Here is a 24,730-nt window from a genome sequence, read left to right on the forward strand (position 1 = left end):
TCTCTTTTTTTTTTTTTTTTTTTTTTTTTTTTTTTTTTTTTTTTTTTTTTTTTTTTTTTTTTTTTTTTTTTTTTTTTTTTTTTTTTGTGCTGTAGCAATGGTGATTTCTCTTTTCATGATATATATATATATATATATATATATATATATATATATATATATATATATATATCTGAATATATGTATCTGAATATATATTCAGATACATGTATCAAACTAAACGGGGTTGTACATCAGTTCTCCTTACTTCTTTTTCAGCAGCGATGTGATGAGTAATCTTTCGTTTTCGAACACTATCAATCTTTTTTCTGCACCGGCAAGGTATTTTATATGACAGTTCAGTTCGTCTTCTACTGCCCGAGAACTTTCATAAATAGCCTGGGCGACACTAATTTCTTCCGGGTTATTTCGGTCAACCCTTTTTTTCAGTCTATCAACTCGCTATTTAACAAGTTGTAGGCAACCTTTGTTTCGACAAACTAGCACTTCTAGCAGTTTAGCTTCTTCGTGGTTAGCTTTTCGCTTCTTTCTTATAGCCCTCCTCTTGAACTTACTCGCGTCCACGATGAGCTCCAAGATGGGTCAAGTAGCTGGATCGAGCTCCCCGTGCAAGCTCAATCATGTCATGTGTGATATATACTTTCTCGGTCTTGTCTCCAAACCTTTTCAACTCGTCAGCAAATTTCAGCTTGACATTCAACATTCTTTCACCCATTGCTGCTCTGTGTTCAGAGACAATCGTTCCTGATAGTCAGAAACCCCTTTCAACATTTGCACTTCCATGGGATAAACAAAATGCTGCTTTGACAACGCCTGCAAGGTTTAGATACTTACGATCCCCAAACGAATCTTCACAGCACAGCAAATTCACCCAATATCCGTAAACTTTCGTCGTAGATGTCAAGTCTGGATCCTTCTCAAGCTGCAAAAGCTTCAACTCGTCATCCAAAACCTCTAATTTAGAGACACCAACTAGCAATTTCTTAGCTATGAAGCCAACATATTTCGAACATCTCGATGTTTTTTTCTCTGTGGGATGAAAATATCAGAAGCTCCTCAAGGGTTTGGCAGAGTCGCTGTTCGAGGTAAAGTCTTTTAGCAAGAAGGAAGTTGAAGCTCTGAAGTTTTCACGTAGCCTCATCAATGGAGATTTCTTATGAAGTTTTTCAACATCTTTCACGTAATCGTAAGACAACACGATGTCCGCTAAGCTCATCCCTCAAATAAAATTCCAAACATTCATAAAGGGATTTTATAGCACACTTCCTTTCTAAAGGATCCAAAATTTTTGATTAATTTTTTGCCTAGATTTTTCCAACATCTCTAAATTTGTTTTCTATTTAGTTTAAATTTTTCAAATTTGCTGGATACTGGAGGTGGAACTCTAACCATATAGCTTGAAGTAAAAAATTTTCTGGGAACTAGAAATGTCATTTAACTGAAGTAAAACAATCACCCGTTAGATAACTTTTATTTCCAGTAACAGGGTTGCATAAGACAACACAATGTCCGCTATTCTCTTAAACTTTTGACGAATCATCAAGTAGTTTAGCAGCTAACCACTTAGCCAGTGCTTCAGCACCCTTATCGCTCAAAATACGTCCAATCTGCACTGGTATGAGCTCCCATAGCTTCGCAAATAGGAGACGGACCAGTGGTTCATCAAGCTGCAACTTTTCAGTGAACTCTGCCAAGTAGACAGCACTGTCCGCAGCGAACTATAAATCTGCCTAAATAATTTGACTCGTAAGTAGCTTTTAAATGAACAGATAGGAGTTCAAATTTATAAGCCTTTCGTTTTTATCAGGGATAAACTTCAAAAAGTGCTTAATCAATGGTCCCCATCCCAAGAGAGCCCTAAATTGGCTTCATCAATTGCCTTTACAAGCTCACGTTTTGAATCTTCTGATTTTGCTTTACCAATGAAATAGTTGACGAAGTGATGATTGACAACCCTGTTCACTTTCTCAGACCACAATCTGACTCGAACCTGAAGCTCTTCCCTACTAGCTTCGTTTGTCGTCTCATCGAACTCAATAACGCGGCAGGCACCATTTAGATCACTCAGAGATCATCCTCCTGCCATCTGTAGCTGCAAAGGATTTAACTTATTTTGCATGTTTTGCGGATGACCTTCTGTTCTGGCGTACTTCTCCAGAGCTCGTATGCCTTTTGAGCAGCTCAATGTACAGATACACAAGCAGCACAAAAATGCAGCAGCATCACTGAGCATCTCAGTACACCAATCTTTACTGGGTCGACCTACGGGATCGTCTTTTGACAGCCATTCCTTCAAAATTTGCACTTCTCTATGGCACAAATCTTACTTAAGTATGAAGTTAATAAAAAAAAGGAAAATAAAATATAAGGTCAAATTTATTAAATCAAAAACGAAACACTCTTCACTTTATCACAAATTTGATCCAGAAAAACCTTATTTTCATGAAAAGTGCAATCTTTACATGCATCAAGGTTACAAATATAAAAATTCTTTAAAAGTTTTTGACCTGATGAGTGATTAAATGTTCCAACACATAAAAATTCATGAATAAGGGACAGGACAAGTTATACATGAAAAACTACTAAGAGGAAGGCGAGTGGGATCAACCTTTGAATTATTTCAAATATACTATGCAAACTGATCTGAATCGGCCTCCATATGAAACGACATCAATTAATAGTCTAATCTCGGACACCAGTGGCAAGGGCTGTCAATTCCTTTCACTACTATCACTTACATGCAACACCTTTACATAAAATTAAAACAAAAAACAGAATAGCACTTCTGAAGGATACAAGAGGACACCCCTCAGCCATTTATGTTGCAGCAAAAATAAAGTCTTCAATTGTTGAACTTATACTAAGTAGAGACGATGTGAAGTGCTGTAGCCTTACCATTTTGGTTGAAAACCAAATATTGGAACTTACCTAGTCAGTTGCTGATGTTGTGTCAGTCCATGAAAAAAGCACCCGAGTTAAGGCTAGCTACATACTTGGGGACAGACTCTAAAAGTGAAAACTGCCAAGCATGAAAAAAAAAGTCCTTTTTTCTCAAATCATTCTACTCTAAACAGGTTTTGCAATGGCCTGGATGCCCAAATTCTTGAGAGAAAAAAAAAACTTAGCCATTTTACAAAAAAAGGTGACTTTAGTGACCATTTCTCAAAATAGTAACAATTAATAACCAGCTTTAAAAAGAGTAACTTTTAGTTGAAATAGTGACCACGTAGAAGCCCTGTATAATATAATGTTGAAGAACAAGTCTAATTCTAGCTCATTCTCTAAATAGACAGTAATCATACAAAAATAAAATTGACTTAATACTGAAAGAAAAAAAATTACTAAAATCTGTCTATAATATTTTTGTGTTCATGCATAAAAGGTCGCCTGCTAAATAGCTACCAAGATTTTTTGGGGGAGGGGCTGGATAAGTGTTAATTGCCAGCGATGCTTATGCATAGTTTATTGCTTAAAATACACAGACATGCTTACCTTAGCCAATATAACCTAAATTACTTAATAACGCAAGCCCTTAGCTCAAAGAGGATACTGGTATCTCTTTGGTGAGCTCTGACTCAAAACATGCGAGCATCTTATGTGTTTTTAAGTTGGCTGGTTATCACTTTCTTTAACATCTACTTCAATTTTTATTTGTATGTTAAACTAAGTGTTCTCTTGCATTAGGTGATCTACTATTTAGCCTGAAACTTACTCTTATCAACCACAACTTGGTCCGTCGTAGGCTAGTCCTTGCATTAGAGTATAGTTTACTATACAACTACCACTAAAAACTTGTTGCAGCAACAAGACGCCGAAGGCCAACACAGCTACACACACTCCTTCCCCATCCCAATCTATTAAAAACATCCTTCTTTATACCCTCCCAAGAAGTTTAAATTTCCCTTAAATCTTTCCTTACGACATTACTACACCCCACACGGGAAGGACCTACTTTTTGTCCGGATTTAGATGGTTGGCCGACAAGGACGATCTTTGACAATCTATCATGCTTCATCCATAGAGCGTGTCCAAATTGTCTAAACTTTTCTCTCATTATAGCCCTAGAAAGCGAAATTGAACCACATTTTTTGTAGAGCTTACTATTTGAGATGCGGTCAATCATTGGGGTACCCAAAATAACCCGAAGGCAATTTCACTGGAAAACAGCTAGCAAATTCTCCTCTGTTTTTTTTTGCCCCAAAACATCAGAACCATAGTTGACTACAGTCATCTTCAAATTTTCTTGGTTTGCAGACTTGTCTTTCTATTCTTCCAAACCTTTTCCAACTGTGAAAAGAAAACCATGGGCCTTACATGGTTCCCATTCTATTCTTAAAATAATTTTCAATAATTTTATCAAAATCGTTGAAAGATATTTTCCACTCCTAGTCGGCCACGAAACAAGTCAAGCTATTACAACTAGGGCTGGGAGACAAGGGGATATAATCATCATATAGGGATATATTTTGAGATAGACATGATATTGTGTCTATACCACTATGTCTGTATTATAGCTGTGCGAAGATCGTTGTCTTTAACAATCTCACCTACTTTCCCCTACCTATAATGCGACATTATGTAATGCAATGTGCAGAAGTGGTTCACTTCTTTAGTTCTATTACCTAAACTGCTTATAATACTATTTTACGTTACGAGATCCGTTTTAAAGTCCAATCTTTCACTGTCAAGCTGTCACTAACATTCGATAATATCAAGAAAAACAGGTAGAAAACAAGAGCTAAGAGCTCATATGGCACTTGTGACGAGGCAAGAAGAGCTAAGAGCCAACAGCTCATATAGTATGAGCTCTAACAAAATTCTAAGAATCAATAGATTGATTTAAAAGGAAAATCAGAGGCTTAATGCCGGTCAGGATTGAAAATAAGAGCTCTGAGTCTGGATGTCCTTCTAAATATCAAAATTCATTAAGATCCGATGGCCCACTCGTAAGTTATAAATACCTAATTTTTTCTAAATTTTCCTCTCCCTTTAGCCCCCCAGATGGTCGAATCTGGGAAAACGACTTTATCAAGTCAATTTGCGCAGCTCCCTGGCACGCCTACCAAGTCTCATCGTCCTAGCTCGTCCAGAAGCACCAAATTTGTCAAATCACTGAACCCCTCCCCTCAACTCTCCAAAAGAGAGCGAATCCGGTACGGTTACGTCAATCACGTATCAAGAACACTTGCTTATTCTATCCACAAAGCTTCATCCCGATTCCTCCACTCCAAGTGTTTTACAAGATTTCCCCCTCCAACTCCCCAAATTCTATTATGATCCTATTCGTAAGATAAAATACCCTAATTTTCACGATTTTCAAAGAATTCTGGTTTCCCCCTCCAACTCCCCCCAATGTCACAGGATCTTGTCGGAGTTTAAAATTAGAGCTGTAAAGTACATGATCCTTCTAAATATCAAGATTTCATTAAGATCTGGTCACCCTTTCGTAAGTTACAAATACCTCAATTTTCTAAATTACCCCCCCCCCAACTCCACCAAAGAGATCAGATCCTGTCCGGTAATGCCAGTCACGTATCTTAGACAGGTTTTTACTCTTCCCATCCAGTTTCATCCTGGTCTCTACGCTTTAAGTTTTTTCTAAGATTTTTGGTCCCCCCCCCCCCAGTGAAACTGGATCCGGTTGAGATTTAAAATAACAGATCTGAGTTACGAGGTACTTCTAAATATGAAGTTTCATGAAGATCCGATTACTCCTTCGTAAGTTAAAAATACGTCATTTTTTCTAATTTTTCAGAATTAAACCCCCCCCCCCCAATAGAGCGGATCCAATCCAATTATGAAATTCACGTATCTAAGACTTCTGCTTATTTTTCCACCAAGTTTCGCCTTTATCCCCTCCAAGTTTCGCCAATATCCCACCCCAAATTCCTCCCAATGTCACCAGATCTAATTTTGCAGAATTACCCCCCCCCCAACTACCCCAAAGAGAGCAGATCCGTTCCGGTTATGTCAATCATGTATCTAGGACTTGTGCTAATTTTTCCCGCCAAGTTTCATGCCGTTCCCTCCACTCTAAGTGTTTTCCAAGAGTTTAGCTTTCGGCCTCCCAACTCCCCCCCCCCAATGTCACCAGATACGGTCAGGATCTAAAATAAGGGCTCTGAGACACGATATCCTTCCATCGGTGCACGGGCACCGATGGAATAGACAATGGATCCAGTTGATCACTTGAAAGAGAGCAATGGAGAGAGGCATGTCGAATAATTCTGGATGCCACGATGGGCCTGGACAAGGCTCGAACGTGACCCAAGTACAAGTAAGTATCCTTCTAAATATCAAATGTCATTGAGATCCGATCACCCGTTCGTAAGTTAAAAATACCTCCATTTTTTCTAATTTTTCAGAATTACCCCCCCCCCAACTACCCCAAAGAGAGCGGATCCGTTCCGGTTATGTCAATCATGTATCTGGAACTTGTACTTATTTTTCCCATCAAGTTTCATCCCGATCCCTCCACTCTAAGTGTTTTCCAAGATTTTAGGTTTCTCCTTCCAACTCCTCCCCCCAATGTCACCAGATCCGGTCGGGTTTTAAAATAACAGCTCTGAGACACAATATCCTTCCAAACATCAAATTTCATTAAGATCTGATCATCAGTTCGTAAGTTAAAAATACTTCAATTTTTCTATTTTTTCCGAATTAACGCCCCCCCCCAGATGGGCAAATCGGGAAAAGATACGCCCACCAAATTTCATTGTCCTAGCTTACCTGGAAGTGCCTAAAGTAGCAAAACCGGGACCGACAGACAGACAGACAGACCGATAGACCGACAGAATTTGCGATTGCTATATGTCACTTAGTTAATACCAAGTGCCATAAAAACCAATAGTTCAAAGTTCGTTAAACAATTACGAAAAATCGCTGATGTTTCACTGTAAGCTTCACTAAGCCGTTTTTATTCGAAGAGGAAATCTAGAGACGTTAAATAGAGAAAACAGAGCACAGAAAAGCGAGAGAAACAGATACAAAACGAGCGAAAAAAAGCAACATATAACATGTGTAGATGAAAGAAATAGCTAAGGTACACCATATACTTTGGAGCCAAACAATTACTCGCAAGTTCGGTAAAAGTTCGGCAAGTTCGGTAAATTGGTCGTTTGGTAAAACAATTGTTTTACCTTCATAAATATCTTCATGGTCAACTTCCCTCTTGTTTTTTGAAACTGTTAAAACCCCGAGTTAGTGCTAATCTTCACAGAACTCGTAACTGTGATATTTTATTTGTTGTTAGAACTCCAACCAAGAGGTCAGATTTTAGCCCTATATACGCATGTAGTAGGGTTTGTAACTCCCTGCCAAAGAATATCAGAGACAGCCATTCATTCGGGGTCTTCAAAAGATTAATGAAAAGTCATTTGGGTTAATTTTTCTTTTTATTCTTCTTTCTTTTTTTCTTTTTTTTTATAAGTAATAATAAAATTATATATTTGCCAGTTCAATTTATTTTATTTCTTTATTTCCCTCAAAAAATGAGGAGTACACTACAAATAATATAAAGAAAAAACAAATGATAACACATACAATCAAAACCAATCAAATATTGATCAAATACTTAAAAAAAAGATACAAAAACACTTGCTAAATAGTTTAGCCTATAAATCATGAAGAGCCAGAACTCTTATTAAAAAACAGAAATAAATTGTGGCCTAAAAGGTTAATTTTCGACTTATCTTCACATGTTTTATATTTTTTCTTTATACAGACTAGAGGATCCTTCACATTAAGCTTTAAAACAATCTCAGTGTTACTAAAAGAAAGGGGGAAACCAAGTAAAAATTTACAAAATTTAAAATAAGAAACTTTAATGGGCGAAAGATCAGAAGGTCTGAAATTTCGGAAGAGGAGGGACGGGAACAATACGTGGGGCAGAGCAACAGCACTATACATACGACCAAGGACGTCCCGACGGTAAAGACCCCGAAAACGAATTAAAAGACCAAATGCCTTGCGTAGCTTCATCTGAACATGCTGAACCAGGACTGGTTTAAAACCTCTTTTCGAAGCAGCATAAGGTAATCCCAAATAAGTGACTATTGGCGACGACTGAAAAATAACACCATTGCAGCAATCGAGAGTCGCCCTGACATTATCCTTTAAACAATTTACAACAAAAAATTGACATTTTTCAAAACTGATAGAAAGGCCCAAACCTTTTAAACAATTAATTAAAATATTAAAATTAGAAACAAGACTAGACTTGGACCGGCTTAGAAGGATAATGTCATCAGCATATGCAATGTAAGACAGATTTCGAGATAATGAAACAAAAGAGCAGGAAAGAGAATTAAGGGCAGTAGCTAAACAAGAATTGAATATATACGGAGAAATAATTCCTCCTTGTCTAATTCCTCTACCCATTTGAATTCATTTGGACTGAGATGAAGACGAACTCGGAAAGATACGGATCTTTAAACCAGAATACCAAGAGCGAAGGACTCGTATGACAGCTAGGGGCAATCCAGCATGGATTAAAGCGAGCAGTGCAGATGCATGAGAAATGTTATCAAAGACCCCTTTGATATCAATCAAGAGGGCGTATAGCGGTTGACCAGAGATTCTCGCTTCTTCAATAACTTTGGTGAAAGATGCATGGGCGTGGTCACATCCCAAACCTCTCTTGAAACCAACTTGATTAGAACCAGTGTCAAGAATTTCAAGAAGATCCTTCAAACACAACTCAAACACTTTCCCAATCATAGAACCCCTAGTAATTGACCTCCAGGAACTACAAGACGACAAGTCTTTTTTCCCGCTCTTAGGAATAGGCGTAACTATGCCAATATAGAATGACGATGGTACTAAACCAGTAGTAAGTAAAAGGTTGAAAATGCCAGTAGAGTAATAAGAAAAGAAGAAGGAGCAAGTTTGGGGTGATTAGCAAATAAGCCATCATGATCCTTAGCCGACTGTGCCTTTAACGTTTTGATTGCTCCACGTAACATATCCTCAGATCCTGTAATCAGTTGAAAAATTCTTCAACCTTTCATCTAATTGCAACACAACACTGTTAGAATCGTACGAGGTCGACAACTTAGAAAAATAATTTTCCCACTCTTTTAGCGATGGTGAGGAATTAATATCAGGCATGTTAATCCACCTATTGCCTCGGAGAACATTCCAAAGGAGATTCTTGTCCTTGCCGTTATCAATCCTTGAAGAAGCTTCTTCTATGACCAGGTTATTATGACGACAGAGCTCCACTTGGAACTCGGCCTTTCTCTTTTTCATTAGCAAAAAAAACTGGATGCGAGTCTCTAGGCTTACCAAGCGCCCGCCATTCCCAATACGCTTGTTTAGCTGCCTTATCCTTTTAGTAGGAAAAACTGCCAGAGCACCATACTTTAAGCAATGGATTAATGCAAAATAAAGACAATTAATAGTCAAAGAAGGATTACTGTCCATTGAATCCAAACTATCAGGGATATAAACTTTATCAATTAAAGTCCCAACTCTTTCTTGGTAAAGCGGTCGAAAATTTGGATTCCAATCAACCCGATCAAAAAATTTAGGAGGCTTGTTACCAGAAAAACGAACTGGGGAAGGACGAGAAGCCAAAGGGGGTATAAGGAACTGAAGCGGCATGTGGTCACTAACGGGGAAATCTTCGATTACAGTAACCACAGGCAAAGGATCACTTGGGTTCGAAGAAAAAACATGATCAATATTAGTTTTACTACCAATCCAATGAATATAAGTAAAATCCTGGGACTTCGGTAAAACAGAAAAATTAGGAAGACAAGATGATAAAATTGTACCCCTTTCATTTGCCATGTGTGGATCACAGTTAAAATCACCTAAAATATAAGTACGCAAATTTGACTGTAAACTAGAGACAAAACGACTAAGATTAAAACAGCATTGAGTAAATTCATCAAAAAAAATATCATCATGGTAATCAGTCGGAAAATAACAATTAATTAAAACTACGTTTGAAAAAATACAAGCTAAAAAAATTGTATCTATTGCTAGAATAGTTGCATTAAGAGACTTGGGTAAAATAGTAGCTAAACCACCGGAGGGACGTCCACCAGTCGGTGTAGCGGGAACAGCAAAAATATCATGATGAGTAGACAAACTAGAAAGCAGATTCAACGAATGATCAAGGAGGTGGTGTTCCTGAAGACATCATAACGATGATTTTTCATTCAAAAAACTATGAAGTACAGGTAATTTCCCTAACACACCATTTGAATTAAAGGACGTAATGCGAAGTAATACATTCATTTACAAAATTTCTTTAAAATCAGACACCTAAAGCTGTAAATTGGATGATCATTCGAGCCACAACTGGCGCATTTAACTGGCGCTTGACACGTGGAGTCTTTAGCCGAAATGTGATTACCGCTACATCGGGCACATTTGAAACATTTAGATTTACATTGATTTTGAACAAGGTTAAAACTTTGACATTTAAAACATCACCTAGACTGAATACGATCACGTTCCACTTGGAAAAGCTCATAACCGAATTTGATGCCATGTGTGATGTAAAAATGAAGGTATTCTTCTGTTTGAAAAATAACTCTTACAGTTTGCGATTTTCCAAGCCGATTAAACTCGATTATACCCGGAAAGTCCAATGCGTAGGCACTAACATCAAAATCAATGTCCACACTCCTGATAATTCCAAAAAATCGCCGAGGCTTGGAAATTATTATGCTTTCAGGAAAATGAACCTTTAGATCACAACTGAGCTAACCTTGATAACCTTAGATCACAACTTATTTTTTTCTCTAAATTAGATTCGATACGCTCAATAGAAGAAAATATTTTTTCAAGCTTTCGGGAATAATCATAATTAAGTTTATCAAGCCGGACGCTGATGTCAGGCTTTAATACTGGACATTCATTAAAGCTCCGTGCGACGATTACAGGCCATATGAACTGTTTCGAATCAAGTTCTATGATAACACGCATTATGTCCGAGGCAGTAGTCTTTTCAGCTGTTTTTCCTCTCTTTCTTGCAATCTACCAGCTTTACGACACAGACATGCGAGCAGCGATTTTGCTACATTCAACTCCTCTAAACGATAGAATCCTGCCATCGCGTTAGATATTTCATCAGCACTTATTCCTGCTTTCAACAAATCAAGAGCGAAGAATAATATCGAATTAACTACGACATGCGAAATTTCTGTCTCTGACACAAGAGTCTTATCAAAATCGCATGCATTGACTGGCTGGCTTGTGACGTCAGATATATTGTCACTTGCAATTACTTCAGTGGAATGGTTATTTGGTCTTGAAATAGACTGGATCGACAGGTCCATGCTTCGACTGAATGAATTTTCAGCTACAGAATTAGTATAAGCGGGAATGGATTTTCGACTGCTGATTATCGGAGATATACAGGGATTATTATTAGAGATGCAAGATTCCTGTACTTCATCGTTATTTGAACAGATTATGCAAGTCGTATTCGGTTTTTCTTTACGCTCAATTGGGGAAATGTCTACACACTGTGGGTGAAAGATCTCGAGACATTTTGTGCATTGCAGGGTAGTCCCCTTCCCATAATATCGACCACAACCAGAACAAATAAATATTGACATTTCTCACTCCTTAGGTCTGGGGTTAAATAAGCAAGGCCAAAAAAATAAATCGCCTTTAGCACTCCATTAAGCTTATAATGCAATAAAATCCTTTATGTAAGTCAATAAGTATAGTAGGGACTATGCGTCACTATAATCCCTATTGCAAAAAATAATCAAAAGAAAGGGTTTGATATAATTATTTGCATTTTCTGTTCCTTTTTTTTTGTTTTTTTTCCTCTCCGTGTTTATTTCCCTTATTTTGTATTATGAATCTTGATAGATATGATTGTAATGTTTTCCCCTACGTTCACAGGCCATGGAGCCTTTTGTAGGGATGTGAAAAGACATGCATGCATTGATTATTTAATATAAATTAAGTTGATTGATTGGAAACGTAAGCATGGATTCATGTGACGCTTAGAAAGAATTTAGACATATTTCTACTCATGAACATCCCCCGAAGGCCACGCCAGAAATCAGATTGACTAGTGTCTCTGGAACAAGAAGTGGAGAACAACCTACTTGATATAAGGGACTGTAAAGGAGCTGTCGATGGCTTAGACCGCAAACTGATGGCATCAAAAGTCTGCCTCAAATTAGAAAGAATTAAAAACTCTGAAAAGGCTTCCTCAAAGTCAGATTTCGACTCGGGAAAACTGCGAGCGAAGAATTCAAGCAAACCTCTAATTTAGAGAGACAAAAGAGATTTGAGGTTCTGTATTTACTAGATGATACCCACAGCAAACAAACCTAGGAAAGCATAAACCTCTACGTTAGCAATACCGCGGAATCCACCAGTAGCTTCCGCAAGAGCCAAAATACCAGTAGCTTTCTAACAAAACTGGGACCACATAGAGGAAAGAAAAAATTAAAAGCATGTAGAATTCAAAGACAAGTCCTTGATCACAGATCTAAATAAACGAAGAATTCAGAGCCGCGGATGAAGTGGTGAAGAAGAGTGTCAGAAATGACTAGAGAAACTTGCTTGAGCAGAAAGCAGCACAGATGGAAGAAGCAGCGAAGAGAGGTGACTCAAGAGCTGTTTATCAAATCATCAATGAGATAATTGGCAAGAAATCCTCTATTCATAATGAACCGGTAAAAGACCCCACGGCCATCCTTATAACCGATCAGTCTACAGTGAAAGAAGTTTGGGCTAGCCAAAATGAAAGCTGTTGAACAGACCTCCATCAAACCTCTCCCCCTGTGATTCCTGCAACAAATTTGCTCTTCTTAAACATTAATATGGATCTGATATCATCCACTGAAATTACAAAAAAAAAAAAAAAAAAAAAAAAAAAAAAAAAAAAAAAAAAAAAAAAAAAAAAAAAAAAAAAAAAAAAAAAAAAAAAAAAACCTGAAAAAAGAGAAGTCACCTGACAGAAATCGAATTTTTTGGCGGAAATGATCAAAGCGACCATTCTGACATGCCTGAATTTCTTGAGAGCTTTGTTTGCAGTAATCTAATAGGAACACAAGAGAAGAATACTTGATTTCGAAAACACAAGTCTTAGGAGAATTCTCAACATCCACTGGCAGTAGAGAAATCCATCCGCGACAAGAGGGGTCAACCTTTTGTGACAAATGTCATAAGAGTTCACAGATGGAGATACCTTGGCCACACACTACGTATGGACAGTCTTTGGCTACGAAATGCAGCAATCTACTCGCAATCATCGGGTTCACGTCGCAGAGGCAGACCCAGAAACACCATACGCCGAATGTAACGGATGTATCTGCGAAACCTAAACACCACAATCCAGCCTCATTAGGAGAATTAATTGGCAGCAGCAAACCTAAGGGAAAATTGACGGCTCCTTCTTGATGTCCTCAGTGCCTCTGGAAGCAAAGGCAGATCTAAGGCTAAGGTAGGGTTGGATATATTTCCCATAAAATTATTTTATATAGTGCATATATAAAGAAATATTTGAGCAAAATTCTTGTACCCAATTATGAGTAGATGCGAAATCGGGTTAAAAGACCGACTTTAAAGGGGCACGGACCAGAAAAAAGATTGGGTACGCCTGCATTGAATTAACAGGGACAAGTGAAAGAATACTGAATGTAAGGCACATCCAGCTCCCTCAACGTTGCCCCCTATACCATGAACAAAACATCACAAGTCTTTAATAAGGCTCTTTCTTAGTTCAAGCAATAAGGGGTATCAGTCTTTAAATTTCAAACACAGATAAAATATCGTTTAGATTGATGGCTGTTTCAAGTAAGCTTTCATGTTAGTCTGAATAAAACAACATGGGAGGATTGAGTAGCATAATCCATATCGTAAAAGCTATCAAAATGATTTAGAAAACTGCACAAGACTACCGTTGTTTGGATTAAAGGCAAGTTACACACACCAGTAGATGAGCCTCCTCTTTTTATGTCACTGGTCTAAAATTCCATATTTGGTTGGACAGATATACTTGATGCGATCATCGCCTGCCTTTGAAGGCAAACATTGGGGCCAGCAAACTAAATCAGTTTGAATACGCGTCTTTTAAGAGAAAGCCAATCTATGTTTTTGCAGCAATCTTCCAAAAGCAAAGACAAGCATTTTTAGGATATTATTTTTAAGGTATTCCAGATGAACCAACATGAAGGGGGAGGGGTGGTGGTCTTGCTAGACTATAATATACTATTCCATGATGGAAAATCTCTCATGTATCTGATAAATAGTAATACATAATATAATACTCCAGTGTTAGGAGATAGCTAAGTCAATAGATACTTTAAAAATCCAGCTGTACAATCGAGTTTTTGGGCTTCAAAGTGCCTTTCATTCACTAGCCCTAAAAAAAGATACAGGACTAATGTTCCCTCAACATAAACGTCTGCCTAAAAAGTATCTTTTTGGTTGATAGGTACTGATTACTAAGAATTACTGACCAGACAAAAGATTAACAAGAGCACATGTCAGGATTTATGGATGTTAAAAAAATCTTTTGGGCGTTGATGATCAAATAGCACCTTGATGAGGCTTGCTATTCTTGGGATTGGAATTATAAGTCGAAGGGGGTTTAACTCAAATCGACAAGATTCTCCAGAGTTTTCAAACAAGACTCATGGGCGAAATTGAAGGATCAGCACAAATAACCCGTCAACATTCATACAAGCAGCCTCCAGCTCTGAATTTAAGCCAGGTGCCCCTTTACCTATTGTTAGCACTTGCATCAAACTACGTGCTAAGTGAAATTCAAGGCAATTTTTATTGGCCGAGGATTTCAAAGGAACTTTAGGGTACTCCCATTTCTTGAGGTCAATGAAGATGGGTTAGATCACTTGCTCATCGAGTTAAATAGTCTTACGAACTATTGGTGTCATATTTTGAAAAAAAAGAGAGAGGGAAGGAGGGAGGGATAGCCTTTTCTTAGATTAGTAACCATATTAGTAATTTTTTTATTAACAACGGCATTTGGGTTTTGCTTTTATAAAAAATATCATGAAATTCAGCCAACCTGTTAATGTCCCTTCATGGTTGCTTGTTATTTAGGTTACTTTTTTTTCAATGTCGATTCGTTTTCATTAGTATTTCCTTTTTTCTCAATTTATGCTTCGTATATGCCTACATGTTATAAATACATCCACTCACCTATGGATTTACATCCATAGGTGCATGGATGTAGCAAACATTCAAAGTTCACGAGGAAATATAAATACTTAGCCGGGTATCACTCCATACAAACTATTTATTTGAAAATATGAAAAGGAGCGCGATTTAGGGATACCCATTGGGGGAAGGGAAATCTTGAAAAAACTATTTCCATTAAAAAACTGAATATACAAACAAGATTTTAAAAATATACTTTTTGTATCTTCACTTAAGAAAACAAGAGCGAAGAGCTCATATGGCACTTATGACGAGGTCGTAAGAGCCAAGAGCTTCTTCCAACCAAGTTTCATTACGATCTCTCTACTATAAGCGTTATCCAATATTTCCAGTTTTCCCCTTCAACTCCCCCCAATGTCACCAGATCCGGTCAGGATTTAAAATAAGAGCTCTGAGACACGAAGTCCTTCTAAATATCAAATTTCATTAAGATACGATTCGTAAGTTAAAAATACCTCATTTTTCTGATTTTTCCGTATTAACCGTCCTTCTACTCCCCCCCCCCTAGTTGGTTAAATCGGGGAAGACTATTTATAATTTAATCAAGTCTGGTCCCTGATACGCTTCAGCTTTCATCATCCTAGCTTATCTGGAAGTGCCCAAAAGAGGTAACGAAAGAGAGAGAGAGAGAGAGAGAGAGAGAGGAGAGAGAGAGAGAGAGAGAGAGAGAGAGAGAGAGAGAGATGGAGAGAGAAAGAGATGGAGAGGAAGAGAGAGAGAGATGGAGAGAGATGGAGAGAGATGGAGAGGGAGAGAGAGGGAGAGAGAGAGGGGAGAGAGAGAGAGAGAGAGAGAGAGAGAGAGAGAGAGAGAGAGAGAGAGAGAAACACCAGCGAAAAAATACACAAACAATTTCAATTGACACCTCAACAGAATTTCATTCACCCTGCATTGTCACTAGTCTACTCAAGAGCACTAAGCATCCCATGACTCCTCCTTGACGCCTATTACTTACAACCAAATGAGGTACAAAGTAAAAAAGAATTGAAGCAAAGGTTCTTGTGAAATAGACTCAAATCAATCAATTAATGGTTATCAACCGAAAATGAGCCGAGCAGATACCTAGTTTTAACAAATCTAGTTTAACAGGTCTAAAAATTGAATAACAAGTCAAGTTAATCTCTTAAACTAGCTTCAATTCTCCTGCCATGCTACAAACCTATTTATAGATTCTATTATACAAAACCTTCCAAAAGCCTGATCTTTGACCTACTCGCTGACTGACGCAGAATTTGAATTCGGCCCTTCGGGGCTTTTGATAGCGATTTTTGAAAATACATTTGTCTTATTTACTTGCAAAAAACACATTAGGAAAAGGTCAGTTATGAAAAACAACTAGGAACAAACATTACCAATGCAATCAAATTCACATTCCAACTGCTAATTAGGCGCAAACATTTATTTCAACGTCTAGTTTTTATTTAGGATTTCCAATCTCTATATGCTTTAAATCGATAATATTTTCAAAAATTGTATTAGTACTTTTCAGGTCATTCCAGCCTTGTTTAGGCTACTAAACCAAAGAAACAAGAGCTAAGAGCTCATATAGCATTTGTGACGAGGCGAGAAGAGCTAAGAGCCAAGAGATCATATGGTATGAGCTCTAACAAAATTCTATGAATCAATAGATTGATTTAAAAAGGAAAATAAGAGGCTTAATGCCGGCCAAGATTTAAAATAAGAGCTCTGAGTCAAAAAGTCCTTCTAAATATCAAAATTTATTAAGATCCGATCACCCACTCGTAAGTTATAAATACCTAATTTTTTACCAATTTTCATCGCCCTAGCACGTCCAGAAGCACCGAACTCGCCAAATCACTGAACCCCTCCCCCTAACTCCCCCAAACAGAGCGAATCCAGTACGATTCTGTCAATCACGTATCAAGGACATTTGTTTATTCTATCCACCAAGCTTCATCCCGATTCCTCCACTCCAAGTGTTTTTCCAAGATTTCCCCCTCCAACTCCCCCCAATGTCAAAAGATCTGGTCGGGATTTGAAATAAGAGCTCTGAGACATGAATTCCTTCTAAAAATCAAATTTCATTACGATCCGATCATCTATTCGTAAGATAAAAATACCCCAATTTTCATGTTTTCCAAGAATTCCGGTTTCCCCCTCTAACTCCTCTGAATGTCACAGGATCTGGTCGGAATTTGAAATTAGAACTTTAAAGCACAAGATCATTCTAAATATCAAATTTCATTAAGATCTGGTCACCCTTTCGTAAGTTGCAAATACCTCAATTTTCAAAATACCACCCCCCCCCCCCAATTCCACCAGAGAGCAGATCCGGTTCAGTTATGTCATTCACGTATCTTAGACAGGTTTCTATTCTTCCCATCCAGTTTCATCCTGATCTCACCGCTTTAAGTATTTTCTAAGATTTCCGGTCCCCTCAACTGCCCCCCCCCCAATTACGCTTGATCCGGTTGAGATTTAAAATAATGTATCTGAGTTACGAGGTCCTTCTAAATATGAAGTTTCATGAAGATCCGATCACTCCTTCGTAAGTTAAAAATACGTAATTTTTTCTTATTTTTCAGAATTACCCCCCCCCCCCTCCAAATTGAGTGGATCCGTTCCAATTATGTAAATCACGTATGCAAGACTTCTGCTTATTTTTCCAACCAAGTTTCATCCCAATCCCTCCAATCTAAGCGTTTTCCATCATTTTAGGTTTCCCCACCCCAAACTTCCCCTAATGTCACCAGATCCGGTCAGGATTTAAAATAAGAGCTTTGAGACATGATATCCTTCCAAATATCAAATTTCATGGAGATCCAATCACCCGTTCGTAAGTTAAAAATGCCTCATTTTTTCTAATTTTTCAGAATTAACCCCCCCCCCCCCAACTACCCCAAAGAGAGCAGATCCGTTCCGTTTATGTCAATCATCTATCTAGGACTTGTGTTTATTTTTCCCACCATGTTTCATCCCGATCCCTCCACTCTAAGTGTTTTCCAAGTTTTAGGTTTCCCCCTCCCAACTCCCCACCCCCATCACCAGATCCGGTCGGGATTTAAAATAAGAGCTGTAAGACACGATATCCTTCTAAACATAAAATTTCATTGAGATCCGATCACCCGTTCGTAAGTTGAAAATACCTCATTTTTCTAATTTTTAAGAATTACTCCCCTCCCCCCCCCAACTACCACAAAGAGAGCAAATCAGTTCAGATTATGTCAATCATGTATCTGGGACTTGCGCTTATTTTTCCCATCAAGTTTCATCCCGATCCCTCTACTCTAAGTGTTTTCCAAGATTTTAGGTTTCCCTCCTCTAACTCCCCCCAATGTCATCAGACCCAGTCGGGGTTTAAAATAAGAGCTCTGAGACACAATATCATTCCAAACATCAAATTTCACTAAGATCCAATCACCCGCTCATAAGTTAAAAATACTTCATTTTTTCTATTTTTTCCGAATTAACCGGCCCCTACTCCCTCCCCCCCCCAGATGGTCAAATCGGGAAAACGACTATTTCTAATTTAATCTGGTCCGGTCCCTGATACGCTTGCCAAATTTCATCGTCCTAGCTTACCTGGAAGTGCCTAAAGTAGCAAAACCGGGACTTTAGGTTTTCCCCCTCCAACTCCCCCCAATGTCATCAGATCCGGTCGGGATTTAAAATAAGAGCTCTGAGACACAATATCATTCCAAACATCAAATTTCATTAAGATCCAATCGCCCGCTGATAAGTTAAAAATACTTCATTTTTTCTATTTTTTTGCGAATTAACCGGGCCCCCACTCCCCCCCAGATGGTCAAATCGGGAAAACGACTATTTCTAATTTAATCTGGTCCGGTCCCTGATACGCTTGCCAAATTTCATCGTCCTAGCTTACCTGGAAGTGCCTAAAGTAGCAAAACCGGGACCGACAGACCGACAGAATTGGCGACTGCTATATGTCACTTGGTTAATACTAAGTGCCATAAAAATATAATAAACTAAGAAACTTTTTTTTCGTACCCAAAGGAACTTGGTTCCGCAAACCTAAACAGTGCAATAATCAAAGGAGACCAGTAGCCTACTAGTTTTTTTATAAGTAATTTTTGATAAATTTATGAAACAAAAACTAGAGATATTATTTACAAAAATAAAATAATATATGACGAAAAGCGATTTGCATTGACCTTAGTAATGGCCAATACAAGTTTTTGATTTTATCCTTTATATTTGTTTAAGTAAAGCAACATTTTATATTTATAAATTTGTTTTGTTAAATAAATTTGTTTACCTCCCTTGTATCCCTGGCCATGGAGCCTTTTGAGGGGGAATAAGTGTATTGTAATTCCATTTTGAATTGTATTGCATTGAATAATAATAGACTTCTTCTTCTTCTTCTTAAGTGCTACCAAAGGACTGTTAAAGATCATATCACAATACAAAGTCAAGAGGACTGAACATTAGGTAAATAAATACCAGAGCAGTATAAGCAACACAGAAATTCACTTAAAGGAAAAATGTGAGATTCACCCTTTGGAAACTAGGATATAATCCTGGCCTTATATTTTTGCCCACAACATAGATTTCACGAGAAACTACGAATGAAAAGTTGGTAACCACTCCTTCACCTCACAATTATTAGTATCTAGCCAAAATTGCTAAATTTTTATCTGTCAACGTTCATGCGCCTAGAGATACTTCACACAAGAGGTATTATTTCGTTAGTAATTCACTTACCTCCGATGAAAGCAGACATAAGTAACAACATTGAAGTAGCCTGCTCTTCCTGAATTTTCTGTCTACTCATGGCGTCGTCAACGTCCCAATGCTGAGCTGTAGGTCCCGTTCCATAGCCTGTACCTTTGTCCCAATACTGTGGGGCCTTTGGAGCCGATGGAGCAGCCGTAGATGCAGTTTCCTTTGTATCCCAATCATCTTGAACGATGAGCATTGGTTCACCAAAGCCTTCTGCAGTTGGAGATGCTGATGGCATTGGAGTGGAAGGAACTCCCTCAGCAGTTACTGGGATTATGTTAACTGCAAGTTAAGATGACAAAATTTTAATAATGAATATAGATTAGAGGTCATAATAAAGTTTTCAACAACATGAATTTCAAATTTTAAGCCAAGTCATATCCTTAGCTAATATTAAATACAAAGACAGTTATTTAGTCGGTCAACAATAGAGTCTTATCCAAAGAATCCTTGGTGCTTTTAGACAAGTAGGGTTGGGAATCGAAAATTCTTCTAGTTTTTTTTTTTAAATGAATAAGAACAAGGCTACTTGCGAAAAAGATATGCAATTACTAATGAGTACTACGAAGAGATATAAGCTCTAAACCGAAACAAGAGATAGAGCTTGAAAAAACAAAACAAAAAAAAACAATAAAACAAAACAAAAAAGTTCGACTATAACAGCACTAACAAAGCGATAATTTCCGCTGAAATTGGCCCGCTCACACCCCAAAAAACCTTTAGTACTTTACTTTTTTTTATTTAGTACTTATTTATACCCTTTAATTAGTTAGTGCAGAAAAGATCGCAACAAATCGCCCTGTCCGTGTGATTAGGGAACAAATATAAAGATTGAAATTTCCCATAAGTTTGGCAAAGTGTTTTGACGTATCGGTTTCAGAGGGGGAGTCACAATAGCAAGAAAAACAGAAGGAAAAGCTTCCATGCAGTTTTACTCATATCAATCTAAACATGTAGAAAACCCGCTCACATAAATTTTCAATAGCTATTTTTTCTTCACAACTGAATATAACAAAAACAAAACAAATCCACATGATCTAAAAATAAACAATCAGAACTTTCACCTTTAATGGGAGGGAATTTTCTTAATAAGCTGGAAATTGTAATTTAGGCTTCAAAGCGTTAGGAAAACGATTAGAAAGACCATATAAATGCGATGGTTACGATGGACCCCAAATCTATATGTAAATGCATGAAGTGAAACTCGCTTCAACAAAATAAACAGCTATGAAAATCCAGAGAAGCACGCAACTGAGAAGCGGGAACAAGTGCCAATATACTCATTGCTTATTCTGAACGTTTGTCAAGACGTTGCACCAAATGCAAAAATCGCTGAAATAATTCGCTAGAAACCAAAAATTGCATCATTTACCAGTATGCTCCAAACTTCGTATATCAATGTTAAAACGCCAAATTTCGGTAAAACCTGGTATTTACAAATTTTCATACTTTCAGCGCAGCAATTACAACGTTCAAACGTATTGTGGAAGAGTTATAGCAGAGATCTTATTCATATGAATTTCTAAGAACAATCCGTGGATGTGTTGGCCCAACTCCCTTAAACTCAAACTAAGTTAAGTATGCTCGAAAAGCAAGCAGCAATGAAGAGCCTATATGTGAATTCCTTCTTATCTTCATTAACTATTCCGAACTTTTACCACTATGTTAGGTTACAGGCTAAAAATTATAGAAATGGTTCGATAGAAGACACAAATTGTATTATTTATCAGCAACCTCCTGAATTCTAGGATGTCAGTGTCAAAAAAGATTTTTTTTTTTTCACAACGTAGGATAGCCAATTGTCATTCTTGAGTTGGTTTTCATACTTGATGAGTTGGTTGGAAATAAATATTACACCAATCGATATTCAAATTTGGGGTAAACGCAATAAAAACTCCCAAATATTTAAGCTTTGCTGTCAACAGTCCTTCTACTTCTATTTTTAGAAAATCGGGCAGAGTTCAATTAATATCAGTGGATTTTCGATAAACTCGAAGTTAGTATCGGAAGAACAAGTGACAACGATTTTTCAACAGAATCAAACAGCACGTTGTCCCTTCGGCTTTTAACGATGGAAAAAACCCTAATGTGTCCTATTTTCGGCGTACTCTTGAGCTTGTTAATCTTGGTGAAAAAGATTTTTCAGTAAAACGCAACAAAGTTTATTAAACCCTCAAATTTCAATAAAACTAGGATGCTTAAAAAACTAAAAAAAAATTTATTTTCAGAAATTTAATATTTATGTTGCTAGTGTCCCCACGCGTACCACCAAATTCGCAGATACTACATGCACAGACACAGTTGTAGCATACGAGAAGCTACAACTAAAATTAAGTTTTAATGTTACTCTTTACTTTCTTTAAAAAAAAACTAATTAAAAAAAATGTAGTGTCGTTGAAGGTCTACTATTTCAGCTAAATGAACCTGTACCATTTTTTTTCCAATTCAAAAAAAAAAGCTGTGAACAATCCCTTCTGTATGGGACACAATTCCAGTTGAAATTTAAAATTTGATTAGTTTGGCATGCTTCAAGGCTGCAGCGAGGACATTTTTCTTTGCAAAAAAGGAACGATGATGCTAATGATGCTTGTATTTCGTTTTTTTGTGAAAGAGTTGTATGTCAGAATCAAGGACGCATCCAAAAATTTATTCGAGAGATACAAAAAAAAATCTTCACAAAACGTATCAAAAATATGTTTATATGTATTTAGTAATTTTTTATAGGTCCGATAAAATTTTCGTGAGGGGGAGGGTTCGAGCCTTGTATCCAACCCCCCTGTATACGGCCTTGGTAAAGATAATTTGCTTTATTTAAGTAGAATATTTGCTATTTATACATGCGTAACAATAGCAAGCAGGATAATCTAAAAATTGTGTTACCTAAAAATTTGAATTAATCTAACAAAACTAAAAATGCCAATAATCTTTAAATTAATCTAAAAGATTATCTAAATCTTATAGAAATGAGAGGACTGCCACCTGCTTCCAACATTTTCTTTAAGGCTTTCTTAGTAGGTGCTGCTATGGATATGTATGGAGACATGTGTACAAATCGGTAGGTGTAGGTATGGAAGCAATGACCGCCAGTCTCGAGTCACTAGCATCTCCGTCAGTTGGTCCAACAGGGGCATATACTACTCTGAACTTTTTAGTCGTAAAATGAGCAATTAGTATTCTATCATTAATACCTTCCCAGCCTAAACAAGACTTAGCAGCTTCCTTAATCATCATGAGCCATACTCCCTGTCTATGTACACAATCCTTCCTGCCTGAGTAAACAAATTCTATATGTTTACAATTTTTCCGACGAAGGACAAATTGTCCTTCGTTGATAATATGTCTGGTCTTACATATAATTATCTTATTTGTATTTTTTTTTTCGCTTTTGCCTGTCAGTTCTTCTTTGTTTCGGTTTTGTTCGTATTTGTTAAAATTTATTTGTTTATTTCAATTTTCTTTCTTTATACTCCATCAGTGCTGCATTTTAAATTTATGATGGGCAATAAATTTATAAATACATACATATCATCTAATTTCATGCTTCCTACCCCTGGGATATGAGTTTCAGAAATTCCTAAAAAGTCCAGTTCGAGCTGTCTGAATTCATCAGTCGAAATGTCGATACGAGAGTCATTTTTTTAACGTCGTAACGTTCAAAGTTCCAACTTTTATCTTCTTTAAATAACTGAAATTATTAAGGACTCCGGAAAAACAATGATCCCGGATACCAGTGCAGGACGGGGTCCAGCATATCTTCTCAAGTCTACACCGAGACGCTTAAGCCGGCTTTAAGCTGGAGAGCAAAGAGTCCCTCGGACCTCCAGTATGAATGGGAGCTTTGTGCAATCCTGGGCTCATCTTGGCCACAACATGGTTTTCAGCACTCGGCGACGCTCTTCTATCAGCAAGAGTCGAAATTCTGCAAAGACAGTCCCAAGCCTATTACCTCTGACTCATTATATATTCATGTCTATGTATAGTATGCTACTACGAGGAGTTAACCTATAGTAGATAAGTTAGATAGGAAAAAGTTTTTCAGCCTGAAAATGCCCATCAAAACAGACCAAGCCCAGAACAATAATTCATTAATCAGAATCCCGTGCAAATGTTGTGGCGTTTACTAAGCTATAATTTCCTCGAGAGGTGCCACACCTCAAGTGGGAATATAGTTGACGACAAGATCCCCAGTCTTGCAGGTAACCCAAAAGGGTCGAGGCAGCCCTTTGCAGAGGCCGTTGTCCATAGATCTGGATCTTACGCCCTACCACAGCTGTCCTCCTATAGAGGATCCTCCCACGGTGGTGTTCTGCGTCACCATGCAATCTAACCCATTACTGGGAAATTTGTTATTCTAATAAATTTCAAGCATTCACCTGAGGTAAAGGAGTAACACCCGTAAGTCCTGTGCATTGTTGTAGTACATCTTTAGGACCTGGGCCAAGTAAAAAGAAAATATCCACTAAACCGCTCTCTGATATGAAATGCACTTCTTTGTGAGGTCCAGGTTCTGAGGCACAACCTGATACAAGTTTCATCAGTGAAGAGACGACACCTCCCACCAGGAACATCACGCACATCAACCCAAGTTTCTGCCGCATTATGCCAGTATACACCAACAGCACCTTCTTTTCTAGAAAAAAAACAACAAATAATCAATTTTTTTAGATAAAAGTAAAGAGCGAAATTAAAACTAAAAGAAAAAAACATAAATTGTTCTATATATAGGCTAAGGACTAGCTTTCATATCCCAAAGCCCCATTCTTTAAAATAAAGTTTAACTGCAAACAACAAACCCAACAAGGTCACAATTGCAATAATTTTTTTTACCGATTATTAATGAAAATGTATGAGCTTAAAGTTTCAC

The 24,730-nt window shown here is 37.5% G+C and overlaps 2 protein-coding genes across 4 annotated transcripts in view; one reads left to right on the forward strand and one right to left on the reverse strand.

Moving 5' to 3' along the window:
* LOC136029562 (E3 ubiquitin-protein ligase HECTD1-like) overlaps positions 1-24,730 on the reverse strand; it is a 484,457-nt gene that overhangs the window by 453,224 nt on the left and 6,503 nt on the right. Inside the window, exons 2-3 of the mRNA XM_065708048.1 lie at positions 24,240-24,496; positions 19,849-20,148 (exon numbers count right to left, since the gene is read on the reverse strand). The gene's annotated coding sequence lies outside the window, so the exon portion shown is untranslated. The remainder of the gene's footprint in view (positions 1-19,848; positions 20,149-24,239; positions 24,497-24,730) is intronic.
* The window catches only part of LOC136029563 (uncharacterized), a 384,714-nt gene that overhangs the window by 238,452 nt on the left and 121,532 nt on the right, over positions 1-24,730 (forward strand). The window lies entirely within an intron of this gene.

Source organism: Artemia franciscana, chromosome 7, assembly GCF_032884065.1.
Source record: "Artemia franciscana chromosome 7, ASM3288406v1, whole genome shotgun sequence".
NCBI classification, from domain to species: domain Eukaryota; kingdom Metazoa; phylum Arthropoda; class Branchiopoda; order Anostraca; family Artemiidae; genus Artemia; species Artemia franciscana.